At 35.7% G+C, this 21,100-nt stretch overlaps 1 protein-coding gene across 4 annotated transcripts in view; it reads right to left on the bottom strand.

Moving 5' to 3' along the window:
* The window catches only part of LOC111043767 (receptor-type tyrosine-protein phosphatase kappa), a 108,597-nt gene that overhangs the window by 28,860 nt on the left and 58,637 nt on the right, over positions 1–21,100 (bottom strand). The gene's annotated exons all lie outside the window — the stretch shown is intronic.

Raw genomic sequence — 21,100 nt, 5'->3', positions numbered from 1 at the left:
TTAACGTCTAATAGACTGATTTGGAAGTATTAGAATTAAACATTGAAATATTCATTTTTTTATTACCTCATTTTTCTTTTATTTGGCTGAATGTTATCAGGGAGTCAAGTATCAAATTATTAAGATTTTAAAAACCACTTTTCACAGAAACGGAAGAAAAGCAGGCTACCTATTCCAATTCTAAATAAAATGTTCTGCAGGGTTTCTGGGGAACGAAGGAAGTATATTGACGTAGTTACCTTTCTGATATTGACTTTTTTATTGATCTCTGCTGTCCATTTCTTAGCCATACCGGAATCTCACAAATATTTCAGACAAAATGTGACTTCTGCTATGCTTTTTGGTAGTGGTTTTATTTGACGTGAAAAATGATTCCAGGATCACCTTTTTTACTTCAGGGAATATATCCTGAACCAAACGTTTGAGGCCCTGCAACTCATAACCTCCGTCATCCTTTCTGACTTGGCTTCTTGTTATCTCCTTTTTTTATCATTGCCACTCCAAATTCACCTCCAACGCCACTCTCCGTTCTTCCTTTTTCCTCTTCCCTCTCCCTGTTCCAGCGTCTCAAAATCCTATTTCCATCCGCTGAAACCTCTCCTTTTGCTTTTACCTCCAAGTATACATCGTTTATCCATCCATTGTACAAAAAGCTTTGATTTTTACCCACCTTCAATATTTTCCTTCACTTTTCTCATCATTTTCTATTTTCCCCAAATTCTTTATGAACTCACTCATACTCTATGACAAGCTTGGCGTTCTTCACAAATGCGATTTATCATTCATAGAATTAATTTCTTTGTATCCTACATATTCTTTTATAATAGTTTTATAATACTATTTGTTAATAGTTTTTTCAAGTTTTTTTTTTTCATTGATTAGTGATCTCAATCGAATTTCAAATCTTTATTCTATCCTACTTTATGACTGAGCAACTGATTTCAATTTGAAAGCTCAAGTTGTCAACGTCAAAATCCTTATTCTCACAATAACTTTTTATAACCATAATATTTCAAATTTATGAATAACATGCTGAGTGTAATGCTCACATGAGCTTGTGCGTGGATGATGATTTCGAATCCCCGGGAAGAATTTGGAGGAGTGAACTCCACAATAAGTGGTCATCCTTCCAAAAAGAGTAGCTGAAATATCAATCTTAGGTATAATTGACCGAGCGAAGTGAGGTCTAATATTCAAGTCGATGGTTTGGCATTTCTCTTAATGTTTTAATGTTTGAATGTTTATATGTTGCGCATTTACGGCGAAATGCGGTAATAGATTTTCATGAAATTTGACAGGTGAGTTCCTTTTTTAATTGCGCGACGACATATATACAAGGTTTTTGAAAATTTTGCATTTCAAGGATAATATAAAAGGAAAAAGGAGCCTCCTTCATACGCCAATATTAGAGTAAAATTCAGACCATAGAATTATTCATCATAAATCAGCTGACAAGTGATTACACAGATGTGTGGAGAAGCCAGTCTATTGCTGTATTTCCATAAGGTCTATAGTTTCAATCAGGTACTTGTGGATGAGAATACTGCGTGAGGTCTACTGTTCACAGAACTACTAGTAGCTTTTCAACGCGACAACTGAGACAACCAATTCCAGTTTATATTACATAATAAATTAAATCGTTTCAAATAACATGAGAATAGTCAACGTATATCATATACCAACAACCCGTTTGGACTCATTTTCCTTCAACGATTCAACGTGTATTTGAATTTTAAAAAATCGTTTAAATCACAGAAGTGATGGACAATCCGCGTATGTTTAACATGAAATCGCCTTTAATAAATATATCAAATAAAAATTAAAAGCAACAGCAGTATCAATAAGTTATGGTATAAGAGTAGCAAATAGACACGATCTCGAAAACGGCTCTAACGATTCTCACAAAATTCAGAGCATAGTAGGTTTATAATATAAAACATCGATTGCACTAGATCTCATCCCCGGGAAAACTCGCTGAAGGACATTAAAAGGATAATTATCATTCATCCTTGGAAAAACAGCTGATAATAATTATTTCGTCGTCTGTTGATGATGGAAGTGAGTGAGCGAGTTCATGTGTGTGGGACTGTGTCAAAATTATGACTAAGCTGTTGAACTTTTGTAATCGATACTTTTTCAATTAGGTACTTAGTGCCGGTTGCAAAAAAGCCGGGTTATTTTCATTCCTGATTAATTTCAGTAGATCCATCTTTTTGAAATGGTCTTCTCTGATTTGGCTCACGTGAAATTAATCAGAATTAAAATTTTATCGGCTTTTGTGCAACCGGGCCTTTGTGAGGGAAATTTTTGCAGTCCACTGGGAATTAATCTTAATTTACTGTGATTAGATAGAACATTTCTGTATGAACTGTGAATTTTATTATAATTTCTTCTTTCTTAATACATTTTTTATGCTTTTGTACTCCAGAGTGAAGCTCGGTCCCCGATATTTTACCTGAAACATGATCACCAGTATTAAAAGAGAAGAGAAGGATATATATATGAACACACATTCAAAAATGTCAAGCGATTATTTATTCTTCACAGTTCGTTCTCAAAAGATTAAAATTATTGGTTAGATTAGATAGTCTCCGATTACATTGGTTCACGATTTAGTTTCAAAACAAATGAAATAATTTCTGTATAACCAAAGTGGGTATGATATTTCTATGAGAATTTCTTGATGAGAGATGTTGCAAATACTCATATTATAATAATTCACTTCATCTTAATAGTTGACAATTTACGTTTAGCAAAAATACCCAAAAACTCTACTCCATGATGAAAGTTATCTTTCAAATATTCACTTTGGGAATGTTTTTAAGAGAGGAGTTTTATAGGCCTATCTTAGCTCAATAGTTTTGTAGGTACAATTCTTATCTACTACCATTAGAATTGAATGAACATCAAGCATGTACGATGATTGTTTGATGATATGATTATCCCCAAGCATATAAACATGATTGTTTGACACATAACATAACAGTAAGACTTTTATGCCTGTATTCTTATTTCTACTATAACAGCTTGATTGGTATCGAGTAAGTTGTAGTGCGCTCGGTACTGTTGAATACCTTCAATAGAAGAAGATTTTGATTTTGAGGAGTGAATCATTATTATTATTTCAATGATTTATCTACTTCCCAACTCATCACTCATTCCATATTTGCACCCTTTCATCCTGTCATCCTCGAGCTCTACAACCATCGATTTCCGAATTTCCAATAACTTTTTTCTTTCTAGTTCACCAGCAGTCGAATAGGATATCTTGTCTGTATAACATGTTCTCGATATCTGAGGTACCACAGATAATCCGGAGAGAGAGAGAAAGAGATATTGTGGGAAGGGGATTAGCCGATAAGACTGTGTTTACGTAATAGGGTGCTGATGGCATTTTGATGAAGAGCCGCTTAGAAGACGTTAAAGTTGTCTCTTCTTCCTTCTCATCTATCTCCACTCACAACGATCTAAATTTCCTGTGATTGCACACACCTTATATTACTGCTCACTCTTCATCTCTCACTTCACCAAACACCCGGCGAGAAAATTATCTGACAGAATGCTACCAAACTCTGAATTTCCCAAAAGTGAAAAGATCGAGATTATCTATGCCAATTCATAGGACGGTTGACGAGACATGGTTAGGTTCATATTGGTGGCAGCCTCATACCAAAAAAACAGAGTAACAGGAACAGGTTTGACCCGGATGATAAAAACCTTATTCAGAAAGGAACATAATGAAGTAATATGAATCATTGAATAATTTATGCTTCTAATTCAATTGGATCAATGAGAGAATTGAAATTATGTAGCATTGAGAAATTGTAGTTAAGTAGCTAAAATTGAAAATAATTTTCCGATTTTGTTAATAATTGTGACAGTATTTGCATGAGTGTTGTAGGGTCTATGCTAAATGTGTGGGATCTCGATTCTTGAAAAATATATTCAAGTTCACTTGATGCAGATTTGTGATATTTTTATTATAGAAATAATAATATTTTATATTAAATTTATGAGATGGGCAGATAGTTGAGATTACTCTCTCTTGAAATCTGAGATTACATAGACTAAATAGGCTCATAACTCATAACCACTCCGGATTAGGAGGTAATTAATGTTTATGTAGTACTTATATTTATATTGAAATTCATATTATCATATATTTGTGTAGCTTTAGTATTGAAATCTTAGCTATTGAATATTTTGTTAAGGTGATTATGGTAAGTATTCACAGTTAATATTATTTTATTCTCCCCTCACTCTAATTTTGAATTGAACTCCTTGTGATTGGAGACTCAAGGCTATTGGAGTGGAAACAATTTTATTAAATGTTGATCTATTACTATCTAAATTAATTAGACTGGGACCGAGACAAAAATTCACCAGGTATGTGAGGGAATGATTTGCGGGATGGTGGGAACTTCATTATCCTATACTATTGTATTATGTTAGTGAGTCTGATTAACTGTATTAAAGGTTTCAAGGTATAAATATGGAAAATATAGTATGTGATAATACTAGATATTATACAGAATGTATATTTGATGAGCTCCATCAATACCGATTATGATAGAGCATTCAAGAGACCGGAGGTAGGATTTATTAATATAGAGAATACTAAAGTAGGACCAGGTAGAGACTGTTCCATCAGTTTTAAGCATTGAGAAACTTTTTTGATGGATCAACATCGAATCCATGGATTATCAAGTCATGAATCTATACATTATCTCACTAAAGGCAAGGTGATTTAAAAAGCGTTAGAGCGCTTTTCTTTTCAGGCTTGGTGGGAGGGAAAACCCGAATCTTCCACAGCATTCATTCATACAGTATTTCTCCAGCCCAAATTTTCTCATTCACTTTCTGAAGACGCATAGCCACCGTGAAAGGGGTTCAAGAAAATTTGTAAATAAACGATTCCAGTATTAGAAAGTATTACATAACAGTGTTACAAAGTATTGTCTTAATAAAATGTCTATATCTGTAAAATACCCGGGATAAATCAAGTTTAAAACTTTTTTCGTTAGTTATTCGTATTAAAAATTGCAGTTTTATATGATTGTATAGAAGAGTACAAAACAATTTGAAATTCTCTTAAAACAGATTTTCCTATGCGAAAATCATTTCTATTTCAAATATTGATCTGTTGATACAGTAGGCAAGGGAACTTTCAAATGATCCAGTATTCAAGGAGAAAGAGCATGAAAATGGATTTTATAATTTCAATAGACTCATTTTTATACTATCAATTTATCATCATATAGATAATTATTCAATTTGAGCTATTTGTTACTGATATTTGAGTAATTGTATTACAGATACTATTCATTAATGGGATATGCTACAAGAAAAGTTATATGCTCAACCATTGTATGTGATATTGGATGGATGTGTGTTGGAAGTATGAAAGGCATTCATAAATTACAGTGTGACAGAGGGGACAGAGCACAGCACACTTTGAATGCGGGTAACTCTATCGCTCTGCTCTGCTCTGCTCTGCTGATCACCTTCGACACGTGGAAAAGGGCAAATATCTTTTTCATGGCTATTCGTCTGGAAAAAGCGTATTATTGATTGATATTCGCCATCGAAATACGAGGCGGAGCCTGTTATCCAATTGCACATCCTCTGTGCGAAATTTCCACATCGAAGCATTTGCAGCAAACGACTGATGTACGATGTTTTATCTGACGTTTCATCACTTCGTAATTCTCCATTTGCAACTGCTAAAGCTCTAAATAAGTTTTCCTTTTCTCATTTCGGAGCAGTTTTAATGAAAAAGACGCTTCAGCCACCGGAAAGCAATTATTACTTCCACCACGCAGGAAAACTGAAAAATTCACTTTCATCTTATTAACAATACCGGTACCTCACCCATCTCATTCGCCTCTTCCTCATAATCTCATTACACGTTTCATCTGCAACTGCTACAGCTCACATCCATCTCGTTTCAGACGTATCTCACGGAATTGTTAATTTGAGCGGAACAGTGGATTAAAATTGTTGAACACAGTAAACTACACCGAATACAGTAATACTATGACTACATTATGACACAGTACTGCTCGCCATTGTGATATATCCACACATTTAATAATATCTCAAAATCTAATAATCTAGATAGATTAATAATCCAATTCAAGTTTGTATGATCGTTTAAATTTTCTCATTTTTCTTATTTATTCCTATCTGACGATTTGAAGCCTAGAAGTTGCCTTTAGTATCATTTCTGAAGCGTGAAGTTCCTTTAAATGGATTGGAAAATTCAAAATAGGCTACTGATCTATCAGTCACATCAATGTGCTTGGGAATCGAGAAAGTTCTTTTGGATGTCCTCATTGAGAGATTTATCTAATATTGATTGAAAACGACATGATATTGACAAAACAACCAATTTCCACTTCGTTGGTATTACCAAAGCAATTATTGTTGTATGTGCCAATTATAAATTATGTTTTTATACCTTATCAATCTCTAGTAAACTGAAAACCTGAACATTACTCAGCAAAATATAAAATTACAGTATGGGTGGAGCTCTACGATTGGCCATTAGCTATTGACAAATGGAGGTTGAGCTCTAATGTCAAAACATGGTCATGAGAACCAGCTATGAACGCTCGTCATCTGTTCAGAGCTTTTCATAGTCGATTTTATTTCAAGTGACTTCAAACTTTTCCGGTTTCAATCTATTAGCCACAATAGAGTGTGGTAATTTTTTACGTAAAAGAAAACAGAAAATAACAAAGAAATGGAATCGTGTGACGCACACGAGGATTTTGTAAAATATTTATTGCAAAAGAATAATGCATTTTCCTAGCTTGGCAGGCTACGCTCCTTCATAATGTAGGTATTGCGACTAAATTTTCTGCAATACATCTGTGTGATGAATGAAGTTCATCTGTGTGCATTGAAAAGTTTGAAATTATGTATTGTAGGCTTACTCACTTTTTACACTTTTTCGCAATCACAATATTCAAAATACACTTACGCGAGAATGTTTTGAAGTTTGATCAGGTTCATTCTCGGATGACTCTAGCAGTATTTTTTGTAAGAACAAACGACAGAATTGGAAAGACAGAGTTTATCTGTGAAAGCATGCAAACTTTCCATGAAAGCGGCACGGGAAACGAAATGCTTTTGTTGGTTGGTCGGGATTCGGGAAATTGCTTGGCAGCAAGCACGGGTGACGGGAGACGGAAATGGGACACTGACTGACTGCACCCCTCACAGACTTCGGTTCTCGCTTCTTTTGGTGAGCGCTCACACACACGTGGTTTCCATGGCAACGCTCGAGTGTCAACAACAGTTACGAAATAGTTCATTAGACCCTCGCAGATTCGTGGCAGCATCGTGCAAACAAAGCCAGCGACGTATTTGTGTGTGTGTGTGTGTGTGTGTGTGTGTGTGTGTGTGTGTGTGTACGTGTGTGTCCTTCGCATCGCAACGGATGTTTGATAACGGCGTCGTCTGTCGGCTAAATTGGTCGATTATCTATCTATCGTCCTTTCAGCGCAAACGAGCTTATCAAATCAAATTTCATTCCAAATCCGAATATTGCTTTTCTGCACTGTAATTTCGAAGATCATCATCGTTGGACATCAAATAGAAAATACTTCTTGTGAATGTAAAAAAATTATTGATAATGTTTATAAAAATACTTATTATTTATATTTTCAGGAAAATAATTTGCAGCTGTAATAAATTATATGAGTTTGTTTTTTGTTTTTTTATACATTGCAATTTAGTCTTGAAAGACTAATGAGCATTTTCTTCTAATATAATGAAGAGTTAAATTAATAATAATAATAATATCGAGTGACCTGGCTGGCTCAGGTCTGGTGTTAGAGTTTTCAGGTCGCAACTGATCAATTTCAGGGCCTCTGACATGACCTAACGACTGCTTTTTAGGCAGCCGGAACCGACGGCTTAACGTGTCCATCCGAAACACGGGAGTGGCCCGAGATAGTTAAATTAATAAGATAGGTAGTTCTCACCAGGACTACTACTTCTAGCAACTAGCTTGAAATAGACTAATGAAAATATAACTAGATTATCATTCTATTATGGATACATATTTACACTATTGACACTGCTCTGCTTTTGGCACTTTCACTCCACAACACTAAACAATTCGAAAGACTTGGTCCGCTTCAATCTGCCCAGCGTATGTGTGATGTACAGTAGTGACTTCTTCATTCTCATGCCGTTGTATCCTATCTGCATGCTTGCGTGCGAAGTGCCCAATTTCTAATTATATGAGATTGTAAACCAAGAATGATCAAAATTAATGAATAGCTAAAATATAAATATAAAATAGCAATCGAAGTGCAAAAATTGAACTTTCAGAATTATGTTTCCAAAGGACTGAAACTCACTGATTCATCTATCCACTGAATTGGAATGGTAAAATTTTATAAAGCAACAAAAAATGAGTTTGGCTATGACGAACAAGAACTCTACAAGCTTTTTTGTAGATAAATTCGCATTTATAACTCGGTTGTCTTGAATTATAGGTATCATGTTCTTGCTAATGTTATGCTTGGTAGGCTTTGACGAGTGATTAGGGTAAATATGGTGTTTCATGCAGTTCCCTAATCATTTCACTGCTCATTGAAATTTTTCATTTGTTGACACCTTACTTTGTTTTTGTTTTTCTTTTTCGATTACGAAATTTTCTGTGATCCAACGCTTTCTAAACTCTACACTGATATGATATAATGATATATTTGTTTAGGAGCATTTTCAACAACATTATTTGCTTAGGTAGGCTACACATTACTGAATTCAAAAGCTACGTCTTCTCTATTCATTCTTTCATGAACGGGAATCATACAAAAACTCTAGACTTGTTTCTTGTTAACTATTCTTCGAGCCACCCATCTATGAAAATCTACATCATTATTCTGCTTCTTACAATAGTATGCAACCAGTAACGTTGTTGGCTTGTCGGACAAAGTGCGTTCTATCAACGAAACAACAATGATTTGTAAGCTGCTTGGTAATTGGCATTTGCTTCGCTTTCTCCACCCTTCTAGAGCATTAGCACGCGATAAATGAATAGATTCAGCACTTCCACTTCAGACATGGAACGTCCCAATTTCCGAGTTTGATTGTCTTGGTAGTCTTTATCTAGAGTTAGGCGAACACGCAATGACCAGCCTGCTATCAATTGACTTCTCTATTTGCATACTAATTGGATCTTGGGCGCACAAATAGTTTATCGAATTCGTACAAGCTATTGAAACTCAGCGAATTAGATTGGTGGTTTGAATCACCTCTGGGTGAGTCATGCCTGAGATTTTCTCATAAGGAACATCTATTCAAACTTAGTTTGTAATATAATATTATTGTTGTAGTTCCTGTCCAACTACACTATCGAGTATTCAAGGCATTATGTTCCAGAGGAATAGAAGAAGTAGGGATCTCAACTAGGCTCCTCAGATCCAGTGTATAGTATAGTGTACATGATGGATTTCACTCTATCCAGACCTAACCTCTCTCTCAAAATATAACTTTTCAAGAACTCCACAGCTGAACTGTGGCCACTGCTACCTGTGTAGTTGTTGTTATACGATAGCTGACAATGTACACGAACAGTGTACAAGTCGTCTTAACCGAAAAAGTAGGAATCCACTTCACCAAAGCCACTATCAGCTCAGATAGCGAATGTACAGTACAGTGTACAAATCAACCAATAGCCAATGAGTAAGTGGAAGAAGCAAGTTCTGGCGAGACTAGTTATCTATTAGGATCGTTGAGCCTTCGAAGTAAAATTGAAATGAGTGGATAGAAGTGAGCTGATCAATCGGTTACAGTTTTTATAATATTTTCTAGAATTCTAAACAAAAAATAATTTTTAACTGCCATTCTCATATTAGATGAGTCTCTAGCGCTTCAAACTATTTCTGTTGGATGAGTAAAATAATGAAGCAAGCAACGCATTAATGGAATTAGAAAATATCGAACGTAACTAATGCAATAAACATCAATAAATGAGAATAACTTGAAGCCCATAAGGTATGCGTTCGGAAATTATCAACCAAAAGAAAGTTTATTCATTTAAAAGAGGGAAATTCTATTAAATATTCTGATTCAAGTGAAACTTGTGATACGTGGAACAATATAATTTATTCATTATTCTTCTCAGTAATACTTCTAATACTTCTCAGTATTTTCTCTCAGGATAAGATGTATCTCTCTCTCACTGTTTGTTATTTGATATTTTGATTTGATACAAATTTCCTATCTTTGGAACAAGTAAAACCCCCAATAACTTCTCGTGATTGCCTTACATCTCCATTTTATTAGCTAAATCCAGAATTTTAAATGTTCTCAGAACATTCTATATCTGTAATGGTCAATTCTAGAAGCAACTGATCTGGAACATACTTGATCGGACCTGTCCATTAATTTGATGGCGTGCAGTGTTGTCTATTAGGCAATGAAGGGTGTGTGGTAACTGGTAACTGGCTTTCCCTCTGGAAACAAGCGATATCAACATGATTAATAGTTGGAAGCCAACTCGGTGCAGTATGGCGCACCAGAATTAGAGCTGCTTCAGCATTGTCTATTTTCAAATCGATATTTTCGATCAACGCATGACACTCAAGACGCTGTAGAACGAGACAGAGAACATAAACTAAAACAGACAGGCACTGTTTAGTTGTTCAGTCTTCCTCTCTCTTCAATGTTGGAGCAAAGTTTGTTGTTAGGACTTGATCTTCGTGTGAGGAGCTTACCCAATTGAACAATAATACGAAATAAAAGTTTAAAATGGGAGATTATAATCGAATGTGTTGGGGATTACGTGAGCTGAAATAGATTAAAACTATCGTGAAAAAAATCTAAAATTCACTATTCTATTATCAGTCGATAATAACAGGATATTTATCCAGTCTATCAATCGGCGATGTTGAGCAGTTACTGAAAAAAGGAATAATTATTACATTATAAACAAATTTGAACTTGAACTATCGCTTGTTTTTAGTAATCAGTAATCATTATCAAAGTCTCTCCTAACCTGCAGTCATCTAATATTGCAGTCTGCATTTCTCAATATTGATTATGTTTATGATAAAATAGATAAATTGATAATTGAATTAAAGTGTGTTGAAAAATAACAGTGTGAGAGCAACATTGGAAGTATTGAAACTTGAAAATTTCTACAACTATTCTTGTATATTTTTTACTAATTTGCTACAGGTGAATACGATTATCGTACTAGGGCAAGATTGCACTGACTGTCAACTGCCTTGAAACAGATGATCGTCGTCGTCGTCGTCTTCCTACAATGATTAGGCTACCTACCTGCCTGTTCCGACTTCAAACTCCCAATCACATCCACCTTTTGCGGGGTCTGCCCACACCATCTTCTCCTTCCACCCGGGTTACACGACGTGACTGCCTTGGGAATCCGGTTACTCCATCCTTTCAACTTGATCTTTCCAGTTTTGCCGATTCTCTTCCATCTTCTGCCATATGGAGATTATAATGAGCTCGCTTCTCAACATTATCAACATTATAAATCCTATCTTCCCTTGTGCACCCATTTACTACTCTTAAAAGCCTCATATCAGCAGCCTGTATCCTGCTCCATTCTTTCTTCCAAGGTATCCAGGTTTCAGAGCCATATAAGAGCGTTGGAATATCCATTACTTTATTGAATTTAAGTTTTTTCTCTCTCCTGGCTCTGATTCTCAAAGTCCTATCTATTATTCCAGATATGGATTGGAATAACTCAATTTCCCATTCAAGTCTTGGTCCATTTCGTAGGTAAGATCACAACCCAAATACTTGCTCCAGGACTTTATTATCTCGATTCTAGCAACACGTATCATTAGTGTCACTTTTGAATCAGTATCAGATAATTGTTATGAGCACTGTTCATCACAAATTTAGTGCATAGCATAGCCTCAGTGAATAATTTGCTACTGGTGGATATGATTGCCGTACTTGGGCAAGATTCTAGATTGCACCAGCCATCAACTAACTTGGAACAGATGATTTTGAAGCATCGTTGATCCTGGATTGAAAAATTTCATCATTATTTGTTGAACAATTTCAACAGTTTCATGATTATTTGATGCATGAAACACGTAGGCACAGATTAGTTTCAGTAGGAAACCTGAGAACGAGTATTCTGTGAGGCGCATATTCACCGCCGACCAAAGCAAGTTGAACGCACCGCACACCACACCGCAAACTTGAAGTTTAGCGAATGCGAGCACAGTGACGTCAACCACCGCACAACAGGTAACCAACCAACCAACTTGCTGTTGGCACGAGCCTAACTTTTTAACAGTCTCCCGGTGAGCGCTGCCAACTCAGCTTCTACTTCCACCACAGCCCACGCGTCACAACATGATACCCTCTCTCTCGCTCTGCAGAACAGACAACTAATACCCTCTCCCTCGATCCTTAGAGCAGAGCAGACACCTGAGTGATCTACTGCTGCTGCTTCACTTATTGAATGATGCGTCTTCTCGCTCTCACTCACACACTGTCACGCTCACTTTAAATTCAGTCGCGATCTACATCTTGAACCACCAAATGACTTGAGGAGAACAGATCTCACGAGATAGTCTTTGTCGAAGAACTAGAGTAATGGATTGAGAAATCATCATTAGAGAGATTCAAATAAAAAATCCATGCTCGCATTTCCAATAAGTTCTCTAAATAACACAGAAACATCCTGGAGACATAAAGAGTATTGTGGTACTTTAATTCCAACTACAAAGAAATTGATCTTACTCGTAGTGATTTCTACTGCAAAGAAATAATAATTTCCTAATATTATTTCAAGAAGAATAAAATGATTTATATTATCAAGTTTCAATTGCACACAAAATTCTTAGTTGCATCATAGTGGCTGGAGTGCATCCAGTGTGAATGTTAAATTACCATCACAGCAAATAGCAAATTAATTTTGTTTTTTTTTTGGCTTCAAACCAAACGAAACTAGGGAAAGTGAAGATACAGTATTTCGATTCATCTAGTGAGCTATTTTGTGCATTGGATAATATCTCAGTCGAAAAAGTACCTAAAAAATTGTTCCTTCTACTCCAATGACATCCTTCCCTTCCGATAAAACTCCTCGATTAGTGCCCAAAGAAAGACATAAATTTAGGAAATCAGAATAATAATATTGTTATTTGAAAGATCTATTGAAGACTACAGCATCAATAAATTTTCAATCATCAATGCCAAACATTATTTATAAATTATGAATTAGAAAGATAAATTTCAAATTTTTCTTTTTCTTTGCATTCTTGGGAGGTCCTGCATCCACTTGAATCAACAAACTATATCATAACTGTATAGTGAATCACGATAAATTATAGTATAATATAAAATATGATAACGAGTGTGTCTCTTGTATACAATATAGCGTGTCTGTCTCTTATTACGTTTGTGAAGAGTTAACAATACAAGTTTTCATATGTTTAATTATATCTCACTCAACTGAGAGTGAACAATTATCATTATTCATAAGGAGGATGGGAAATGATGTGAAAATATACAATTTATAGGTTGGTCTGTATGTTGGAATAGAAGAATTTTACTGCTTCATTGATAAGTATTGTTAATTTGACTTTAAAAGTGAAAATCAATTTCACTTGAACAGTGTTTTGTGAGCGGCATTCATCAAATATTGGCTATCTACTAGAATAAAGCTGACCTGATTCGTAAAACATAATCATAAGATAACGCCGTTGCCCCTTCACTCGCCTCATCTGGCTTCAATTGAAGCGTATAGTGTTCCACTCGCCACAGCTCAATACATTCAAGTGAGTTTAGCCATTGTTGAACAAACAATAGTATTGAAGGAAGAGATTAATATAAATATAGAGATTGCTATTTTTGATCGCGGATAATAAACATTATTTTATTTAATCTTGTGATTGAGTCATAATAATATCTCAAATGAGCCTTTAGTGGTTGGAAAACAATTATTTCACCTAGACCTGCTTATTTTTAGCTATTTTTATAGATTGAACTATATATTATCCTAGAAGATATTTTCCATGCAAAGTGATGAAATCACAATATACGTATTTTTTTCATGGAAAACTTCAAAACAAGACATTTTTGTTATCAATCTAGAATAGAAAATCGAATAGAAAAGATGCGTTGGTGAAGTTCAGGCAAGAGTTTATAGTAACAGGAGATGAACAGTGATATACTCTTGAAGCACTCCACTTACACTAGACCAAAGTGAGGGATGGAATCCTGCTTTTATGCTAACACCACAGCTTACATCTTACCTGCAAAAAAAACAATTATTAGTAAAACTGTGTGTTGTGAATTTGATTTTGATACTTATTATAATCATTAAAACTAGGAGTGGCCGTAGTCGAGTGGATCAGATGCTGGCTTTATGATTCAGAGGCCCGGGTTCAAATCCCGGCCCGGGCAAGATATTTATCTCGGGCCACTCCCGTGTTTCGGATGGACACGTTAAGCCGTCGGTCCCGGCTGCCCAAAAAGCAGTCGTTAGGTCATGTCAGAGGCCCTGAAATTGATCAGCTGCGACCTGAAAACTCTGACACCAGACCTGAGCCAGCCAGGTCACTCGATATTATTATTATTAAAACTAGAGAATGAAATTCAATGCAATAAAGTTTTGGGTTATATAGTTTTATCCCACCTACTTCTTTAAAACTTCTCACTATCTCATTTCTATCTTCAATCTCAGAATTGGAATAGATGGCAATCTCTATTCCAATGTACTTTTTGTTGTATACCAGCAATTCTGAACACCACCACAATCTTGAAAAAGTTGAACAATCTTCGAACTACTCAATTCAACCAATCAATTCACTATGGCTATGAGGAGACAGCAGACTTGACTCTGCTGTGAGAGTCATCAGTTTCAAAGTTTCATAGATTCCGGCATTTCAGATAAGTTTGTTAACAAGCTGAGCCCACTTGTTGGAGTTGAGACTTGATTAATTGGTTCATGATACTGCAAATGAATGGATCGTCAAAAATCTGATTTGATTCTCCCCAGTATTTACTCTTGCAATAATTATTATGAATGGATGGAGCCTCGTATAGCAATTAAAAGTTTCACCTTTTTTTAACAAGAAATTTGTTAGTTGGTAACTGAAGAATCGATTGTTTCGATCATATTGGAGAGACATTATTGAAAATTCCAAATAATAAGAATTATTACAAGAAATGAACCGAATTGATGATTATCTAATTATCAGTTTGATACAAGGAATTAATTTTTGTTCTCTGATTGGCATTCTAATTGGAAAAATCCGACTTTCATGTTATAACAGTCCATCTTTCATAAAAATGAATCAACAAAATATGTCCTTTATTTGTATAATTTTATTTGTATTTTTCAATAGAGGTTCTCAAACTCGTTTTTGAGGATCAATAGAAGTTCACTGTGCTTCTCAGTGTATTTAATAATTGGAAAATGTAAGTAATGCATCTTCTATGAATGTTCATAGTTTGTATGATTTTGGAATCCCCTAATATTCTATAGTTGAACGGAAAAGCAATTACACAAATTGCATTTCTACACACAAAGGTGGCTTTGACGCAGACTACGTCATTGAGTTCAAATTGTAATTGTAAGCCTCCTAAAACCAAATCTTTGAAATTGTTTCTGTCTGGCTTTTTTTGTGGGAAGGGGGGCCTGAGCTTTGACTGACGACTTTTTTTGCGGGCCAGAGTGCTGAATTTTGGTTTGGCGCATTATTGGGCTTGGAGGGAGGTCTGGTCACCCGTGCTGCACGCTTGTGTTCACGAGTAGTATTTTAATGAGTGCAGAAGGCTACACGAGTTCTGGATTAGAACACCAATCTGGTAAATCGATATTTATAGTTCTGAAGCTCGATCAGTAACTAAACAGTTTTCAATCCTAATCAAGTGTTCAACTCATCGAAGCTGATCACTGTTGCCCAAACCCACTCAGAATTGTTGAAATGATACTCACTCCTAGGGAAACAGGAAACTCATTCTACAGAAATCTAGATGTTATAGTGGTAATTGGTCAATTAGGGCAACATCAGTCAGTTACAGGGGAAATCCAGAGCTTTTCCAATTAGACGTCAGCATGCTATTTGATCGGCTCGGAAAAAAGAAGAGCTGGAAAACAGGAATTTTCATCCAGCCGTTCAATCAAAGCTTTCCACAGTCTCTTTCAAGCAAGAAGAAAAGCCGTAGGCTGGAAAAGAGAGATTTTGGTGTGTCTATGTGGTGGTGATTGATGCGAGTAGTCTACACTTGTAAATCATAGCTTTGCGTTCGTGATGTCTACAATTTTGTGTTGATGACGGAGGGTGGTCACTGGTTAGCCAACTGCTGCTGATGGAAATCGCGCCAGTTGAAGGATCGCAAATGACTTGATCATTAGGAAGCGAGGCCTGGCCAGGCCATGTCACGGCATAAGAACTGAAGGCGGCTGCCGCAAGAAAAAGAGAGAAAAGCACAAATGGAAATTCGTGTTGTTGACTGATGAAGGGTAGCAGGAGAGAGAGAGGAGAAAAGTAAGAAGCGGAACAGCCCATGACAGTCTGCACCTCCACTTCAAGCTCATTATTCTTCTCCAGAATTTCCTTGGCACATAGATACCCCAATCGACTAATCTTCAGCATTTAATCTTTCACAAATTCCACGAGAGATTATTCTGATTCTCGCTTCTTGACATGGAATAATGGTTTAAAAGTTTATAACTCTGAAGCAGCACTGATTGCAATATTCCGAAAATAAGTTTTCTTGTTGAGTGTTGCGTAGATCCATTCAGCCTCTATGCAGCGATTTAAAAGACGGGTCCAGATCATTAAAGTGTTCTGGAAGCACCAAGAGGCGCATTCTTCATTCATTTAAAAGCTCTAGAGTAGGTTGTATGTTCCCAATATTTCACAATGTGGAAAATATTTTTGAAAATTGTTGTATCATTATTAAAAAATATATAAATGAAATAATCATTAATTCACTTCATCTTACACAAGAGCTCCTTTTTATACATACTTTTCACAACGTTTTTCTAAAGCTTTCGTCTAAATTCATGAGCATTTAAACAGTATCAATCTTAGTCTTGAGCTGTACTAAGAAACCAACATTCTAAGATTTACTATTGTATGTAGGCTGCTCATCTAGCTCCCACGTACCACATCCGCCTACCTCTAGCACATGTACACTTTTTATATTGCACCAATGCACCACATTCTCCATAAAGCGTGGTAATATAATTTGAGTGCTAGAAAATAAGAGTTTTACAAAGTTATGTGCACAGCACAGTCATAAACTGAGATGCACGTCCTTTATTCCAGCATAAATGGCATGAGAGTCAAGCTGCTATATTTCATGGTGTGCTTTGAAACGTAAGAAAAAATTATCAATATTGATTCTCTACATAGACAGCACCATATGAATTGGAAGTATGTCATCTTCAATCCACTGGAAGTGACCACAACATTTGCAACCTTCATGAAGTGTTCATGATTTCTACCATCTCAGCTATTCAATAGTCTTTTATTTATATGTGTTCACTAGTTGTCCAGTTGAATGGATTGAGTAATAAAGATCATGGAGCTAATAATATAGTTTGCCTGAATCATGTTTCATCTTTTTATATCAACCTGCATTCTCAATTCGTATTATAAGGTTAGCAAGATACTTTCAATATTCATCCAATGTGGAAAATTATTCATCACCTAATGAGCAAGTGATCAAATGGAGTGGAATAAGAGAGATTAAATAGCCTGATGAATATGAATGTGATCAAAGCATGGTTATGAATATGATAATGAAACATCACAGTATTGCTGAGTGAATCTCGCTTATTAGAAGCTGCATCATGACAATTTAATTAACATCAAGTCTCATTATTACAGCGTGATTAACCAAATCCATTTGAACTTCTGTAAGAGTCATAGACTCATCATACAACATATGAATTCTTTGATCGATTTGAAAATGAAAGTGAAATGAAGTTCTTCTAGCAATTCCTCGTTTCCGTCGTTGACGATGCAATTGAATAAACGACGCAAATGAACAATGGAATTTCAATCATCGATAGGTAGCACAGCGCAGCTCCGTAGAAAGGTAAGCTTAATCAAACCGGGAGCGGCTCTAATAGAATATGGATTATTTATAATGATTTTGCCTCGCGCAACAGACAGTTCGGCTGAGTCCTGTTCAATTAATAACGAGTGAACGGGATGCAGATGAGTGGAGAGTGGGGAGTAGCAGGAACACGCTCACACCATGTTACGTTTCCTTTCAATTAACAACCATGAATGATGGACTGCACCAGCAATGCAACATAAATCTCATTCCACCCATCACCATATTGCTAGATAATCAACTACTCTAAATGGAGCTAGCTGAATGCGAAAAGGATGAATGGATGCTACCTGATAGCCATGATTACTATAATACAGAAAGTACCGATAATGTGAAGTAATATTCATGATTTTTTTAATACACAAAGTAGTCTGATAACGTGAATCACATTCTAGGAATATAGCAGATATTCGAATAAATTATTTCAAATTTGGAATATTTTTCTCTTTCAAGCCGAATTTCTTTCAAAGAATAGATAAGTGGGAGATGGAAGTAGAGCTTTCAGCTTCAAATGGTGTGGTGAAATTTCAGCCTGGAAATTTTTATTTGTGGTCTACAGTGATATTTATTTACTTATCGATCATTCTAAGTCACGCCAAAAACTATTGTATTTCAATAATTATTTTTATTTGTAAAAATAGTTTTTGTATTTGACAATAAATTCATTATTCATAAGAAGCTTGAAGGATAATGTTCAAAAGTTCAATTCATAGAGGACCTAGAACGAGTCTAACGCACAACTTATAGGATTTCTCAGTCTCGGTGTAAAGTAGATCATGGAATGGTTCTCATGAACTCCATAATCATGTTGATCATGTGATTCAAGTAAAAAGTAAATAAGTTTGGCTCTTTGTTGGTGAGGAGTCCCTTGCGGGAAGGTCCCACCTCACCTAATTTTTTTACTTTCCTTGCCCTATTACCATAGGTAAGGGAAGTATTGCTTTCCAAAAAAATCTGGTGTGGCGCACTCACACAACTTTCCTTGCCTAGTGTATCACCTGACGCTAGTGTACACGCGCATCTCAAGTCTACTATTCAAAGATCTGCAAGCTGGTGACAGGACAATAACGCTGGAGACACACGAAGTCTGCTATATCTTCATAGTGAATGATTTAATAGAATCAACAGTTGCCAACAATTTGCATTTTTGAATAAACACATTTTCTCGTATTTCGAGCTTATTTTCAATTTTAGGTGAAAATGTCACTGAACATTAATTGTAGAGATTTTTATGCTCAATCTTTTCCACTTAAAATGTTTTGTTTGAATTGTATCTGAAGCCTGATAAGTGGGAATCTAAAATCACACTTTGCATTGATGGGGCGGAGCTCCTGAAATTTTTACAGATATAGGACTTGTGGCAGTTGATAGAACTTATCAATGAATATTTTAGGTATAAATTTGATCAAAATCATTGGAGCCGTTTTCGAGAAAATCGCGAAAAACCCTGTTTTTGACAACATTTTCGCCATTTTAGCCGCCATCTTGAATTGGATTTGTTCGAAATTGTTCGTGTCGGATCCTTATAGTGTAAGGACCTTAAGTTCCAAATTTCAAGTCATTCCGTTAGTTGGGAGATGAGATATCGTGTGCGTGCACACACACACACACACACACACACACACACACACACACACACACACACACACACACACACACACACACACACACAAATACAGACCACAGATCAATACCCAAACAAAAACCACTTTTTTGGACTCAGGGGACCTTGAAACGTATAGAAATTTAGAAATTGGGGTACCTTAATTTTTTTCGGAAAGCAATACTTTCCTTACCTATGGTAATAGGGCAAGGAAAGTAAAAATCAAGGTAACCTTATTTCAAGTTTTCTATACGTTTCAAGGTCCCCTGAGTCCAAAAACATGATTTTTGGGTATTGGTCTGTGTGGGTGTGTGTGTGTGTGTGTGTGTGTGTGTATGTGTGTATGTCTGTGAACACCATAACTCCATTCCTAATTAACCGATTGACTTGAAATTTCAAACTTAAGGTCATACCATGAGGATCCGACAATAAGAAATTCAATAGAATTCAATCCAAGATGGCGAAAAAATGGCGGATAATGACTAAAAAAACATGTTTTTCACGGTTTTCTCGAAAACGGCTCTAAAGATTTTCTTCGAAATTATATCATGGATATTCATAAGCCCGATCAACTGACATGAGTCTCACTTCTGGGAAAATTGCAGGAGCTCCGTAAAATTCTTGAGAAAAATGGCGGATAATTACTAAAAAAAAACATGTTTTTCACGGTTTTCTCGAAAATGGCTTTAACGTTTTTCTTCAAATTTATACCATGGATAGCTATTTATAAGCCCTATCAACTTACATGAGTCTCATTTCTGGGAAAATTGCAGGAGCTCCGTAATATTCTTGAGAAAAATGGCGGGTAATTACTAAAAAACCATCTTTTTCACGGTTTTCTCAAAAATGACTTGACCGATTTTCTTCAAACTCATACCCTGTATAGTTATTATTTTACAGCTCTATCAACTGGCATGAGTCTTTTTCCAGGGAAACTAATGGGGGGTCTACCCCATCCTTGAGAAATGGACTTTGTAACCTCCTTCTCGTGCATGAGGTAGGTAGGTAGGAAGAGTAGTTTATTAAAAGAACACATTGTCGAGATATTTCATCTGTAGAACAGCTGTTTGACGACTTTAAAAAAAATCATCGAATTTCACAATTTACACAGAGAAAAAAATGACTCTGGAAACAATTTTATTATTATTATTATTAGTCGTAGAGCTCCCGAAGTGGAAGACGCTGAGTAAAATCATGATCATCGATTTTTATTAGATTTGGCGGTTTTATTGTTCGCCCACCAGCTTTTCATTCTCTGAGAAAATGCAGCTTTTCTTTCTTCACTCCATCTTGAGCCAACTCTTGGTGCTTTTATCTCTGGAATAATTTCCCATTTGTTCACTTTTGTTTTGAAATTATTTCTATTTTTAATTTCATCATCAGTAATTCCTGCCAAAACTAGATCTTTCTTAA

This window comes from Nilaparvata lugens, chromosome 2, assembly GCF_014356525.2.
Source record: "Nilaparvata lugens isolate BPH chromosome 2, ASM1435652v1, whole genome shotgun sequence".
Classification (NCBI taxonomy): domain Eukaryota; kingdom Metazoa; phylum Arthropoda; class Insecta; order Hemiptera; family Delphacidae; genus Nilaparvata; species Nilaparvata lugens.
Note: the sequence above shows the minus strand (reverse complement) of the source record. Positions and strands in the feature narration are given on the sequence as shown.